Below are 13,980 nucleotides of genomic sequence, written 5' to 3'. Positions count from 1 at the left end.
AGAAGTTTAGCCCTACCTATACTTGATGTGCCATGCTTTGTTCAAGGCCTGTGTGTATCCTGGCTCTTTCTGAATGAAGATGCTGGAGGAGTGGATGGGGGGGAAATCAGAGTTGAGGGGGGAAGAGATAATAGAAAGAAAGAAAGGAAGGAGAAAAAATTGAAAAAAAGGAAAAGAAAAAAAAAATCAAAAAAGACAAGGTTTTAAAAATATCAGATTCTCCCCCCCCCATGAATAGAGAATATTTAAACCAGACTGCTCACTCCCTTCACAATTCATTTCCCATTTTTAATGATTGCATGACTTTTGACACCACAGTTTTCAAAATCTGAATATAGATAAAATATTAAAACTTTTAAAAATTGTAAAAAAGCAAATCAGGGATAATCATCACCAACCAGACCATGTCCTTTCGAGGTAAGGCTATCTGTTCTTAGATTTTTTTCTGTTGCTATGATACAACAGTTAGATTAGAAAACACCCCCCCCACACACACACACCAAAGAAAATCCAAAAGCAACAACAACAGAAACAAAAAAAAAAATCCAATCAGTATAGAAAGGGTATTTTCTGTCCTTTACTTCTAGAAAACAGCTCAGCACAAAGAGAATCCAGGGTGCATTCACAGAGGAGGAGTTTGAGGCAGAAACTAAAGCAGAGACCATGAAGTATTAGTGCGTTAGTGACTTGCTCCCTGACTCCTGATCCTATACAGCTCAGACTCTCCTGCTGGATGATGGCTTTGCCCACACTGGGTTGGATGGTCTTAAGTCAATTATCAGTCAAGACTGTTCCTCAGAGACATGGCCATAGGCCAATCTAGTGTAGGCAATTCTTCAACTAATGTTCCTCCTTCCAAGTGACTCTAGTTGTGCCATGTTGACAATAAAAACAAACCAGTACACTATCCCATAATAAAACCCACAATGTAAATTTCAGTCATCGTTGTGAGCATATGGTTGTGTGATAAAACAATGACAGGAAAACAGAAACGAATGCTTGTCTACTCCTTTTGTGTTTCCCTTGTCTCTTCACATCAATTTCCTGAAAGCAGTTTGTTTGACCTACTTTGGTTTAGGTTTTGCTGCCTGAGCAGGAGAGACTTCCCTACAACATGTATGATTTGCATGCCTTCTTTTCATCCTACCTAATGCAATAAAGTGGAGAATGCTTGTGAGGGAAAAATAAGTGCTGATAGATGTTTATTAGCAATTTAATTTAATCTTGTAGGCAACTAGATATCAAGTGGCTAACTGTATAATGGATTACAAAAAATTTCCAGACTAGAAAACAAGTGAAGTCTTAAATCACAGTTAGGAGTTTATTAGATAAAATTGAGTCATCTTGACTTGCAAGTGGAGGACAAAGCCCACAATCACTCCTCCCCCACTTCTAATTTCAAGTATATGAGTCTTTTATTCTTATTGGCATATTAACTCTTAATTATGAAAAGTATTTCCTAACAGATCAAACTACAGAGAACAAGGTTGACAACAAATTGGCTCCACAAATTCCAATCAACAGTGCCTTATATAAACCTGTTACTTTGTTAGTTCATCTGCACTTAGTAGAGATGAATAGTTTTTTAAAAAGTGAATATATTTAAATTTGTTTTATACTTAGAAAAAAATTGAAATGTACATTGATAGCTACTATAACATTCATTTAAAAATTATACCAACCTAAGTGTGTTTTTTCTGCTAGAGTAGCTTTCCTGAAATCCTGAGTTCCATCCATAGGATTACAAACACATACACATATGGACAACACACACACACACATGCATGCAAGTGCTTACAACCATATACACACATGCATGCATACACACACATGAACACATTCACATGCACCAGGCACTCACACATGTACAAGTATACCCACACATTTATATATAAATCGACATCACAAATACAACACATGCATGCACACCACACAGATATGCACGCATACACACACAGAAATGTACAGCTTGATATTTTTCACTTGATCTCTTTGTGCTGTACCTGTATGGAGTCAATCTTATTTCAAAGCCGGTTCTAAGAGATTAAGAGAAATGTATTGACTCACACTTTTTTTTTTCATTTCTCTCCAGTTTTATTCTTTCTAGAACTTTCATCGGGAAGACATGTTGCATACTGTCAAAGACTTCTTTTTAATATCTTTTGCGATGATCATGTGATTTTTGTCTACGAGTTCATTTTTAAAACTTCTTTTACATTTATTGATCCATGCATGTTGAAACTTCACTCTATCTCTAAGATAAAACCAACCTGATTACAGTGGATGATGTTTTTCATAAGAGACTGTATTAGACTTGCAAATATTTTATCTTTACTACAGTATTTCTTAGGGATGTTGGCCTATACTTTTCTTGTGACTTTACCTGGTTTTAGTATTAAAGAAACATTAGTATAAGCAAAAGAGTTTGGAAGTTCATCGATTTCTACTTCTTTTTTAAGAATTAAATAATTACAGATAGTAAATCTTCTTTGAAAGTATCACAGAATTTACTCTGAATATTTCTGTACCTGGCCACTCCAGAGACAGAGACAGGCAGATCTTTGTGAGTTTGATGCCACCCTGGACTGGACTGAGAGGAATAGCTTCCTCCTTTCTAACATTCTCTTGTTCTTATCGCCCTGCCTCTACTTCCTGTTTGGTTGAGCCACCTATACTTCCTGCCTGGCCAATCAGCATTTATTTAAAACATGATTGACAGAATACAGACAATACTCCCACTCCACTGAACTATAAATTGGTTAAAACAGTAAATTTAGTGTTATATACATACTTTTGCCATAATTAAATACTTTCCACTGGTTAAAAAACGAAAGAATGGAAGAGAGGAAATCACTAGAGAAGGTGTTACAGCATCACAAACACACACACACACACACACACACACACAAACACACAGAGAATGATATACTTCCCAGGGAATTTCAGTGCAGTGACAGTGAACAAGAAAATGGAATATTAGGCTTCACAGATGATCAGTGGTAACTGCAGAGATCATTCAAATATGCTTCCAGATAAACGCAGGTTACTGCAAAACGTTTATATAATAAAATGAGACAGAAGTCACAGCCTCTCAGCAACTTATGTATGATTCTTTAAAAAAAACTGATAATATCTATAATAATCATAACATTAATAATGGCCTTGTTTTTCTTTTAAATTTTTTTATTAATTTTACACACCAGCCACAGTTCTCCTTACCTCATGCAAAGTTACTGTTATAACGTGGGATGAGAAAGCAAATATTTTATCTTTACTATTATTTCATGATTCCTATATATTAAATATTCAAAATTGGTCTGTTTAATAATTGTGATAATAAAATAATGTTTTAATATAATGTTTACCTGTTATCAACATAATTTATTGATTCATAGCTAATAAATCTTAAAATTCAAAAGATACTCATTATATACTTAATATGAACCTGACTGGCAACTTAATTTATGAGCCCCATTTATTTTTCCTCAGGCCTGAGAATTATACTATACATTTTAATTGCAACAAAAAAAGAGAGCTTCATTAGTTTTTATGGCAAGAATAAATAGCTTACATCAACAATATTACTTTGACATTACCTCATGATAAACAACATATTCAATAATTTTACCAAATATTTTTAGAGATAATTGACACTGAGAATTCAGAATCTTTCATTAAATATTTTAATATTTAAATTTAAGGCATTTTCAGCCTTGTTAATTAAGTAGTTACAGCGTGCTGATCACTAGGAAATGAATAAATGTATAATAAATTCACAATAAGCAGCTCCTTTAATTCATTTCACATGGGATGCAAATGGCAGTCATACATTTAATAAAGTTCTGAGTTCTTGCACTGCTAATAACAAAGAGAAGAAACTTTTAATCACCTTTTTTTTTTCTAATTTACCTCACATGAGTGGAAATAAACAGCCATTTGATCAGTAAACGTGAAAGAAAACAATGTAATAAAATTTAGGCTATGACATGAGCAGAAGTAATGAAGAAATAAAACACCTTTTATACACAAAGAGACAAATAAAATCTACCAGTCTCAGGTACTTTTTAAAGGAAAACAGAAAACAATACGATAAAAACGTTGGAAAGTAACTAGACAACATAAAATATAGTGATCCAAAGGAAAGTTTGACATATTAAGACTATACAGTAATCTATCTAATTAAAATGGGGTCTTTAAAAATGAATACTTGTTGATCTCATTTTAGTTACAATATTTAATGTAAATATTTTATTAAATATGGACTTAGGTTAATGATTAAGATGCTTAGAAAAATAAACATATAAAAATAAGGAACCTAGATAGTGATCTGAATATATTATAATGGCATCTGTCCTAAAATCCCTACCAATATGACAACAAATAATCTTATTTTCAATGTCAAATCTTATTAATATTTCATTTACTTTAGTAGAAACAGTATTGTTTTGAAAATATATACCTGAATTTAATTTTATTTTATTAAACATATGTATATTTCTGTGTACCCCTAAGAAGGAGTTCAAGAAGTCATCATTGGATTGAGGAAGGCATAGGGCTAGAGGGTTTCCAAATGTGGGTATTGACCAATGTAGCCAGGATTACAGGAGTAGAACATGAGTTAACAAATCAGTCCTATATAAGCTCCTGAAAAAAAATCCCAGAAAACTTCATACACTTATCCTGCTGGGCTGAACATTCATAGAAACTTCAGTTATTATTACACCTGAATTTTAAATAAGAAGCCTTAATTTTCTGTAAGAAAAATATAAATTTAAACACTCATGTTTATTCTATGTATGTGGGTTTGTAAATACACTTTACCCAAGCACTAAAGTGTCACAATACGCAAAGTGTCTTCTCCCCCTTGTCTGTAATAGTATATTTTTCATACACTAGCAACATTTTTCAAATATTATATTTTCAAACCAATGAAGCTTTTTCTTCTTGCATTGCATATATATAAGAAAAATAATTATTCCATTAGTTACATCTGTTGTTCATAGAATTTTGAGAAGAAAAGAAACTCATGCCTACAATTTTTCTTTCACATTATTTTTGTCTCTGTTACTAAGTTACATGATATTGCTCAATAGCTTAGAATTTAGTGCACAATTGGCCCTAAAACATAAACCAGAATGTATACATTAGAAATATCTCTCGATAACATGACAAAAAGGAACATATTTTCAAAGATAATTTATCATCACTTTCCATAGAATTGCTGCTATCTCAAGTATGCCCAAAATCCCTGTTCAAATAAGATTAAATTTATTATTATAAATATACATTTGATTGAAATTTAAAATAAGTAATATTAATTACTGAAGTATATGTGTTTATGTGACTGTACAGAAAATGTTGCTTCAAAGTATGTACATATGAATACAGAATGTATTTTCATGCTAAAATTACAGAAAACATGTTTTACCATCAATTCAATGGGGAAACCAACTATTTACAAATACATGTCTTATCTCTATTTTATATACAAATCAATGCAATAAAATAATAAACAAAGTGGTAGGAAGAAAAAACGAAAAACCTCTTTACTAAGTGATTTCAAAATCATTTGAACATATACAGCAATAATGTGATCCATGTTTTCCAAAACAGTGTCAACACTATGCATCCTAAATCTGCTTGATAATGTTTATTAAGAAGATACAGTCCATACATCCAAAGAAATTGAAAATAGAAGAAAAAAATAACCAATCTGGTAAAGTGAGAAAAAGATATACCTAAAAATTGCATAAGGCCTCTAGAGATTATAGAAAGCATCAAAATTTTAATGAAAATGAAATAAAATAAAATGACATTTGATAACTTAAATAATAAAAAGATAAACTTTCAAATTTCCTGAATAAAATATATTAAGATCAGGAAAAGAATAATAAGTAATACAAAGAATTTTTAGAAATAATACTTTATTAATAGATTAAAATTTTTCACTTATTTTTACAATATACCAATTTTAGTGTGATTTACATATTGGAAACCTAGAAACATATATAGATATATATTTATTTATAAGAACCCCTTTATAGTAGAAAATACAAAAAATCCTATGAGAACTTTAATGTTAATATATCAGTTGTTAATTAAGCTTACCTTTGAAATCTTTAAATGAAAGGTGACTTCCATAAAAGCAAAAATTAATCTTAGAAAACTAGGGGTAAAATATTAACATAGTTGTTAACAAAAATCTGAATGTTTTATTCAAATATTTATATTTAAATCTAGAAGACAGTGTAAGCTGTTATATATTACCTGCATAGTTATCTGTTTTAGTTTTATGGGTTACCTTGGAAAGATGGAGAAAAAATACAAGAAAAATGGAAAATAAATAATGAAAGAAATACAAATGAAAATGCACTTGTGCACATTTCTTCATAGACTCCAGAAGAAAATGTATAGATATGTTATTCATACTTATAATAATTGAAAAGCTCTGGACATCAAAATAAAAACTGTACCTAAAAAAAAGTTTAAAATAAAAACTCAATACAATGCAATATTTTCTTTTATTTTTTATTGCTTTATAAATAATACCATTCAAAATTTCCACTTCCTCCACTCCTCCCACTTCCCTCCCACTCCCCTACTTACACTCCCCTCCAGTCCTAAGAGAGGGCAGGGTACCCTGCCCTGTGGGAAGAAAAGGTCCTCCCCCCAACATCCAGACTTAGTAAGGTATGCATCCAAATACAATAGGATCCCCACAAAATACTGATCTATTGGGAGCTCACCAAGGCCAGCTGGACTGTGACCGAAAAAGCATGGGATAAAACTGGACTCTCTGAGCATGGCGAACAATGAGGGCTGATGAGAAGCCAAGGACAATGGCACGGGGTTTTGAACCTACTTAATGTGCTGGCTTTGTGGGAGCCTAGCCAGTTTGGATGTTCACCTTCCTAGAAATGGATGGAGAGGGGAGGACCTAGGACTTACCACAGGGCAGGGAACCCTGACTGCTCTTTGGACTGGAGAGGGATGGGGAGAGGAGTGGGGGGAGGGGGAGAAGGGTGGGAGGAGGGGGAGAAGGGTGGGAGGAGGGGGAGAAGGGTGGGAGGAGGGGGAGAAGGGTGGGAAGAGGGGGAGGGAAATGGGAGGCTGGGAGGAGGTTGAAACTTGTTTTTTTTTTCTCCTTTTCTCAATAAAAAAATGGAAAAAAAAACTAAAAAAAAAAAAAATACTACAAACAGTAGAGACAAATCCCAGTGGCATTATCATTGGCTTCTTAGTCTGTGCCAATTGTCAACCACATTCAGAGAGTCCGATTTGATCACATGCTCGTTCAGTCCCAGTCCAGCTGGATTTCGTGAGATTCCATTAGTTTAGGGTGGACCAACCCTTCCTGGTCCTGACTTCCTTGCTCATATTCTCTATCCTCTGCTCTTCAACTGGACCTTGGGAGCTCAGTCCAGTGCTCCAATGTGGGTCTCTGTCTATCTCCATCTGTTGCCAGACAGAGGTTCTATGGTGATATTGAAGATATTTATCAGTGTGATTATGGGACAAGGCCAGTTCAGGCACCCTCTCCTCCACTGCCCAGGGTCCTAGCTGGGGACATCCCCGTGGACACCTGGGAACTCCTCTAGAGCCAATCCTCTTGCCAACCCCAAAATGGCTCGCTAATTAAGATATCTCCTTCCCGGGTCCCATATCCGTCCTTCCTTCACCTCAACCATCCCACTCTCCCAAGCTCTCCCCAGCCCATTCCTTCTCCCTTCTATCTCCCTTTCTCCCCTTCCTCCCACCCCACTCTTACCCCCATGGTACCAACTTTTGCCCGGTGTTCTTGTCTGCTTCCAATTTCTAGGTGGATCTATATATGTTTTTCTTTGGGTTTACCTTATTACTTAGTTTCTCTAGGATCGCAAACTATAGGCTCAATGTCCTTTGTTTATGACTAGAATCCACTAATGAGTGAGTACATACCATATTCATATTTTCAGGTCTGGGTTATCTCACACAGGGTAGTGGCTTTCTTTTATTTCCATCCATTTGCAGGCAAAATTCAAGATGTCAGTTGGTTTTTACCGCTGAGTAGTACTCTAATGTGTAGATATGCCACACTTTCTTTATGTATTCTTCCATTGAGGGGCATCTAGGTTGTTTCCAGGTTCTGGCTATTACAAATAATGCTGCTTTGACCATAGATGAACAAATGCTTTTGTAGTATGATTGGGCATCTCTTGGGTATATTCCCAAGAGTGGTATTGCTAGATAATTAGGTAGGTTGACTCCCAATTTTCTGAGAAGCCACCACACTGATTTCCAAAGTGGTTGGACAAGTTTGCATTCCCACCAGCAATGGATGAGTGCCCCCCTTACTCCACAACCTCTCCAGCAAAGGCTATCATTGGTGTTTTTGATTTTAGCCATTCTGCCAGGTATAAGATAGTATCTCAAAGTTGTTTTGATTTGTATTTCCCTAATGCAATGTTTTCAAAAGTAAAGAAAAACAAGAAATTTTGGAAGACAGAGTGCTGTATCAATATTTTTATATGATGAATCATAAATGTTTAAGAAAAAATGTTTAAAAAGCCAAAATAAATTTAGGGAAGTATCGTAATCTAGGATAGTGATATTATAACCAGAAGGATGGGAGTTACTTCAAAATTTATCTTTTATCTTCATTTTTGTATAGTTCTAATCTATGTTCTTCATGATTCTCAACATAAAAATTATATTTTACATATGGAAGGAAAGTGAAAAAGCCATATATAATACTAAAGAAATAATACAAATTGATGAAATATACATATAATATTATAGAATAAAATATTTAATAATTAAGACAAAATATTAATATTTATTATCAAAATATCTGAAAGACATAGTTAGTGTCTCTTGTAGTCAACCTAAGCATAAATAAAAACTTTGGTAGAACAAACTTCTACATGAAAATCATTAATAATCCAGGAAAGGAAGCATAGTGAAAAAAATAATTTTATGTCTATTAAATGTTGTAATCAAATAAATTGTTAATACGTTGCAAAATAGATTGAAATATATTTTAAGTATTTTTAGACAAAGTGAACAGTTTCAGCAGTTTTATACTGTAATAACTATTTTGTGTTCCCATATGTCATTCTAAGAAAAGTGTAGACTAGGAAAGCTAAGAGCATATGTGTAGCAATTGTAAAATCAACATAGATTCATATTCAAAAATCCATAACCATCCTCTAGAAATCAATTCTCAGGCATACATAAACAAAAGTAAGTGGTGAAAATTGTGCTGTTTTTCAGTGATTTTAACACAGATCTCTAGAAAATTTTAAATAAGAAATTCTTGTCATCACTCGTAATCAGCAAAATCCAAATTAAGGTCCGTAAAACTTGATCCTTAATTAGCCTTGAAAGAGAGGAAGTCCTAAATGATTTTAACAGTTGGCACAGGTGGTAATCAGCAGATACCATTTTACTGACTGTAACAATTTACAAACTTTTTAGAGAGATACTGACACTTATCCCAACAATTCTATGCCTGGGATAAAACTTAAATAATATTTGTCTCTGCATTCAGAAAAAAAAAAACCTTCTAGAAGACTGCCTTGAAATTACAAGCCAGTCAAACTAATTCAAATTTTCATTGGCATAATACACAAAAGATATTTAAGCAGTCACAGTGCATGTATTTTTTTTTAAATTTATTTATTATGATATTCGTCACAGTGCATGTATTTTTTTTAAATTTATTTATTATGTATAGCTTGATATTCGTCACAGTGCATGTATTTTTTTTAAATTTATTTATTATGTATACAATATTCTGTCTGTGTGCATGCCTGCAGACCAGAAGAGGGCACCAGACCTCATTACAGATGGTTGTGAGCCACCATGTGGTTGCTGGGAATTGAACTCAGGACCTTTGGAAGAGCAGGCAATGCTCTTAACCACTGAGCCAGTGACTGATAGGTGAGTAGCCTAAGGAAGAATATTGCTGTGAGTCAGTATAACCAAATGCCTACATCTTTTTCTCATATCAAACCAGAAGTCAAATACTTCTCTTAGAATGCCCTGCGTACATCTTTTTCTACCATTTCTATGAAAATAGGAACCATTATTTCCTGATTTTTTTCACGGAAATTTAGAAAAATCTGCAGTTTTGGCTTAATACATTTATTGACCTAAATATTATTAGTCTAATAAGCTCCATTTTAATATAATGTAAATTTTTATTGAAAGCAGAGCATCTCCAGAAATGCATATGTATTAAATAATATATATGATTTTAAAATCATTTCCCAATGCCTAGCAATCCTTTGTTCTTTTATAAAGGACACATCCTTTAGTCTTATCTAAAACTGTGCCAATATTTTCCACACGTGAAATGAAAAAATCTATCTTTCTACTGCTATTCTTTTTCAGACATATTGGAGAAGTCTTGATACCCCTTGGCATTTGTTCTCCATGTTTTTATGCTGCTATATCAGTATCATAGATATGAGATATCCTTTCTGTCTTAGTTACTTAATTTCTTAAGATACTTCTGTCAATGTCACCATTTTATATCGCTTTTTCCTTACCTTTCTGTCTAAAATTAACAGTTGTTGCTCAATTCTGTATGGCTGGTTACCACATATAAAGTCATTTAAGATTGACCATGAATTACTAATGGTTATAAACAAAATTTGGCTACATGTCCATATAGTAGTCAAAGAAACCCATGGCATATAAATGTCAAGATGGACAACTACATGTTAGTGTTTAAGATGTGTTGCTACTTGTTTAAGTATTCTATTGGTGTCAGGAGACAACATTACTATGGCCACTCTTAAAATGGGAATCATTATATGTGTGGCTTGCCTAAGTGTTAAAGGTTTATTCTATTATCCTCATGGTGGGGGGCATGACAACCTGCAGGCAGACATGATAGCTGAGAGTTTCACATACAGATCAACAAGTAGGAAGGTAGAGAGCTGCTGGGCCTGGCTTAAGTTTTTGAAACCCCAAGCCCAACTGTAGTGACACTTTCTCCAAAGAGGTCACACCTGTTCGAACAAGGTCATACTTCCTAATCCCTCTTAAGTAGCATCATTCTCTGATGAGCATGCATTTAAATATATTTTATTTAAACCACGACACTCCCTTCCTTAGGTATGTTTCCATTTGTTTATGAGACTATTATAAAAATTTGTAAGTCTAACCTATGGATTGACCTCTCTATAACTCCCAAGATGGTAGGTTTAAGACTGGATGTGGAAATATGCAAAGATCATTCTAAGAAATAAAACACTCAATTACTTAACCCTCTTTTTTGACTAGTTTTACGTGAACTTGGCACAACCTAGAGTCATTTTGTGAGAGAGAACCTGAGAAAATGTTTACACCCAACTGACCTGTGGGCAAATCTGTTGTACATTGTTTCCAATTGATGATCTAAGGGAGGGCCAATCTCACCATGACTATTGCCACCTGGTCTTGAGTGCTCTAAAATGTCAGATTGAGCCAAACATGAAGACTAATCCAGAAAGCAGCACTCCCCATATAATTTCTGCTTTAGTGCAGGCTTCCCGGTTCCTGTCTTGCTGGCTTTCTTCAATGATGGATTGTAATGTGGCAGACTAAGCACATTAAACCTTTTTTTCCCCCAAGTTGTTTTAGTCATGCATTTTTCACGACAATTGAGAAATCTATTTTAGGATTTTGTTTTGTTGTTTTCAATAAAAGAGTATTTTATACATATCTATGCAGAAACCCTAACAGAAAGAAAAACAAACTGTCGAAGAAAAAGCACAAGAAAACCCTATAAATGTAGAGGCACACACATTGGCAAAACAAGAATTGCATAAAAACACAAAGTCAGAAATCACCATATATAAACAAAAGACATGTAGATTAATTTAAAAAAGAATAAAAAGGTCCCAGACAAATCATTATGAGACCAAAAATCACTCTAAAGTTACCACTGAATTCCTTTTGTACGAGTCAGCTCCTGTGAAGCATGGGGCAGGTACTTAAGACTGATTTGAATACCCAGTAAAATTCAGTTGAAAAACATTAATTTTTCATTTCTGAGAAGTTGTTGATTGGAGATAGTTACTGAGTTAGGGATGTGGGCTTGTGTCCACTTCTACTCTCGGCCCTTATCTCAGACATTATCAAGTTCAGGCCTGAGCAGAATCTGTGCATGAGTTTATCCATGTATTGGTTTTTCCTGTGTTTAGGCCTTGTTTCTTTGGAAGTTTTCATTCCCTCTGGCTTTTACAATCTTTCCCCTTCCTCTTCCACAGGTTTCCCTGTGCCATGGAGGGAGGGAATTGATGAATACTTTCTATTTAGGACCCAACATTTTAAGTTTCTCAAGTCTTTGTTGTGTGCTTCAGCTAGCTTTTATTTTTCAGGGTTTAAGGAGTGCTGGGGTCTACTGGAGATATATTTTCCTGGCTGTATTTGACTGTGATTTTTTTTTGACTGTTATTTTACATTGACTTCTAGGCAACTGGTTTGAATATGAATGTAATTCTAGGTTTTGATATTTTATCTTAACTTTATTGGGTGGGATTCTCTGCCCCCTTTGCTTTCTGTTGTCCTCTCAGGGTCTTAGGAATGTATGGTGACTTTGGGTTGGCTAGTGAGTGGGTAGTGCTTCTGAGACTCTGCCAGCTGTGACCACTAAGAATCTCCCAGCTAGAATTTGTTTCAGAATAATGGTCGCTGACTCCCAAGAATCAGGTGACCTAGAAGGGAGCAAAGAAAGGGCTGAGTGGGTCCAGGGGATAGAGTAAAGCTGGCTCAGCCACAGGTTCTGATTCTCCAGCTGACAAGGCTAGCAAGTTTCCAGGGAGAGAGTACTTTGGGTGTTAGGGAGTGAGTTAAAGGGTTGGGGTGAGGAGGAAGATGTAAATAAGATCTACCTCAGAGTGGCTTAGGGGAAAGAGGAAGGGGAAGCAGCAGCATATGTCTGCCACAAAGTAGGAGAATAGAGAATAGAGTATTGAAATTGGAGGATGGGAAGGAGAGTGAAAATTAAATACCCTGAGTACTAAGGTGGTCAGTATGTTTCTAGGCAAACTAAGAACTGAAAGAAAGAAAGAAAGAAAGAAAGAAAGAAAGAAAGAAAGAAAGAAAAGAAGGAAGGAAAGAAGGAAGGAAGGAAGAATTCCTATAATCCAATGAATCCAATTTACTAAATCCTATATTGTTAAGAGATTTTTTTTTTTTTTGAGACATGGTCTCTCTGAAGCTTTCAAGCCTTCGAGTCTGTCCTGGAACTAGTTCTCGTAGACCAGGATGGTCTCGAACCCACAGAGATCCACCTGCCTCTGCCTCCCAAGTGCTGGGATTAAAGGCGTGTGCCACCACAGCCTGACTAAATTTTTACTTGAGAGAGCAAATTTATTTGCAGTATGTTTAAAGTTATTTCTCAAATGATTCCTGGCTTAAAAGATTAAGTATTTACTGTGTTTTTACACTTCTCATGAACACATCTTAATTAAAATTTGTTCATAATTTTGCTGTAGTCAAGTATCTGTCAAGGTAGGAAGGCCATGTGTTCAAAATTCACATCTTTTCCTTGTTAGATCATGGTTTATGATAACTGGAAAAGAAGGTGCCAATCAAACTTTATTTAAATATCTTTTTCATTAATATGGAGGTGAAGAAAATATTCAAATTTAGTCAATAAACCTCTCATATAAGTCATTAAGTACATTTCACCATGAAACTTTTGAAGCTCCAATTGTGGCTTTAGTTCTGTCTTCAAAATATGCTAAAAGTAGAACAAAATAAAATCAGTACCAATGTGGCCAACTAGAATTAAATGCATAACTAATCTAATTTCACTGTTATAAACATTGTATCATTTCAAAGAAAGTTATTTTTCAACAAAGAAAGCATTAAAATTGCACTTATCCATACTATAAAGTGGCTACTGGGAAAAGTTTATGTTATACTTAGAGTAAAACCATTCTCTCTCTCTCTCTCTCTCTCTCTCTCTCTCTCTCTCTCTCTCTCTGTGTGTGTGTGTGTGTG

This window comes from Microtus oregoni, unplaced genomic scaffold (genome assembly GCF_018167655.1).
Source record: "Microtus oregoni isolate MIOR12 unplaced genomic scaffold, Mior012 000021F_ref0000039, whole genome shotgun sequence".
In the NCBI taxonomy this organism is placed as follows: Eukaryota; Metazoa; Chordata; class Mammalia; order Rodentia; family Cricetidae; genus Microtus; species Microtus oregoni.
The sequence above is the reverse complement of the archived record's forward strand: the minus strand, read 5'-3'. Positions refer to the sequence as shown.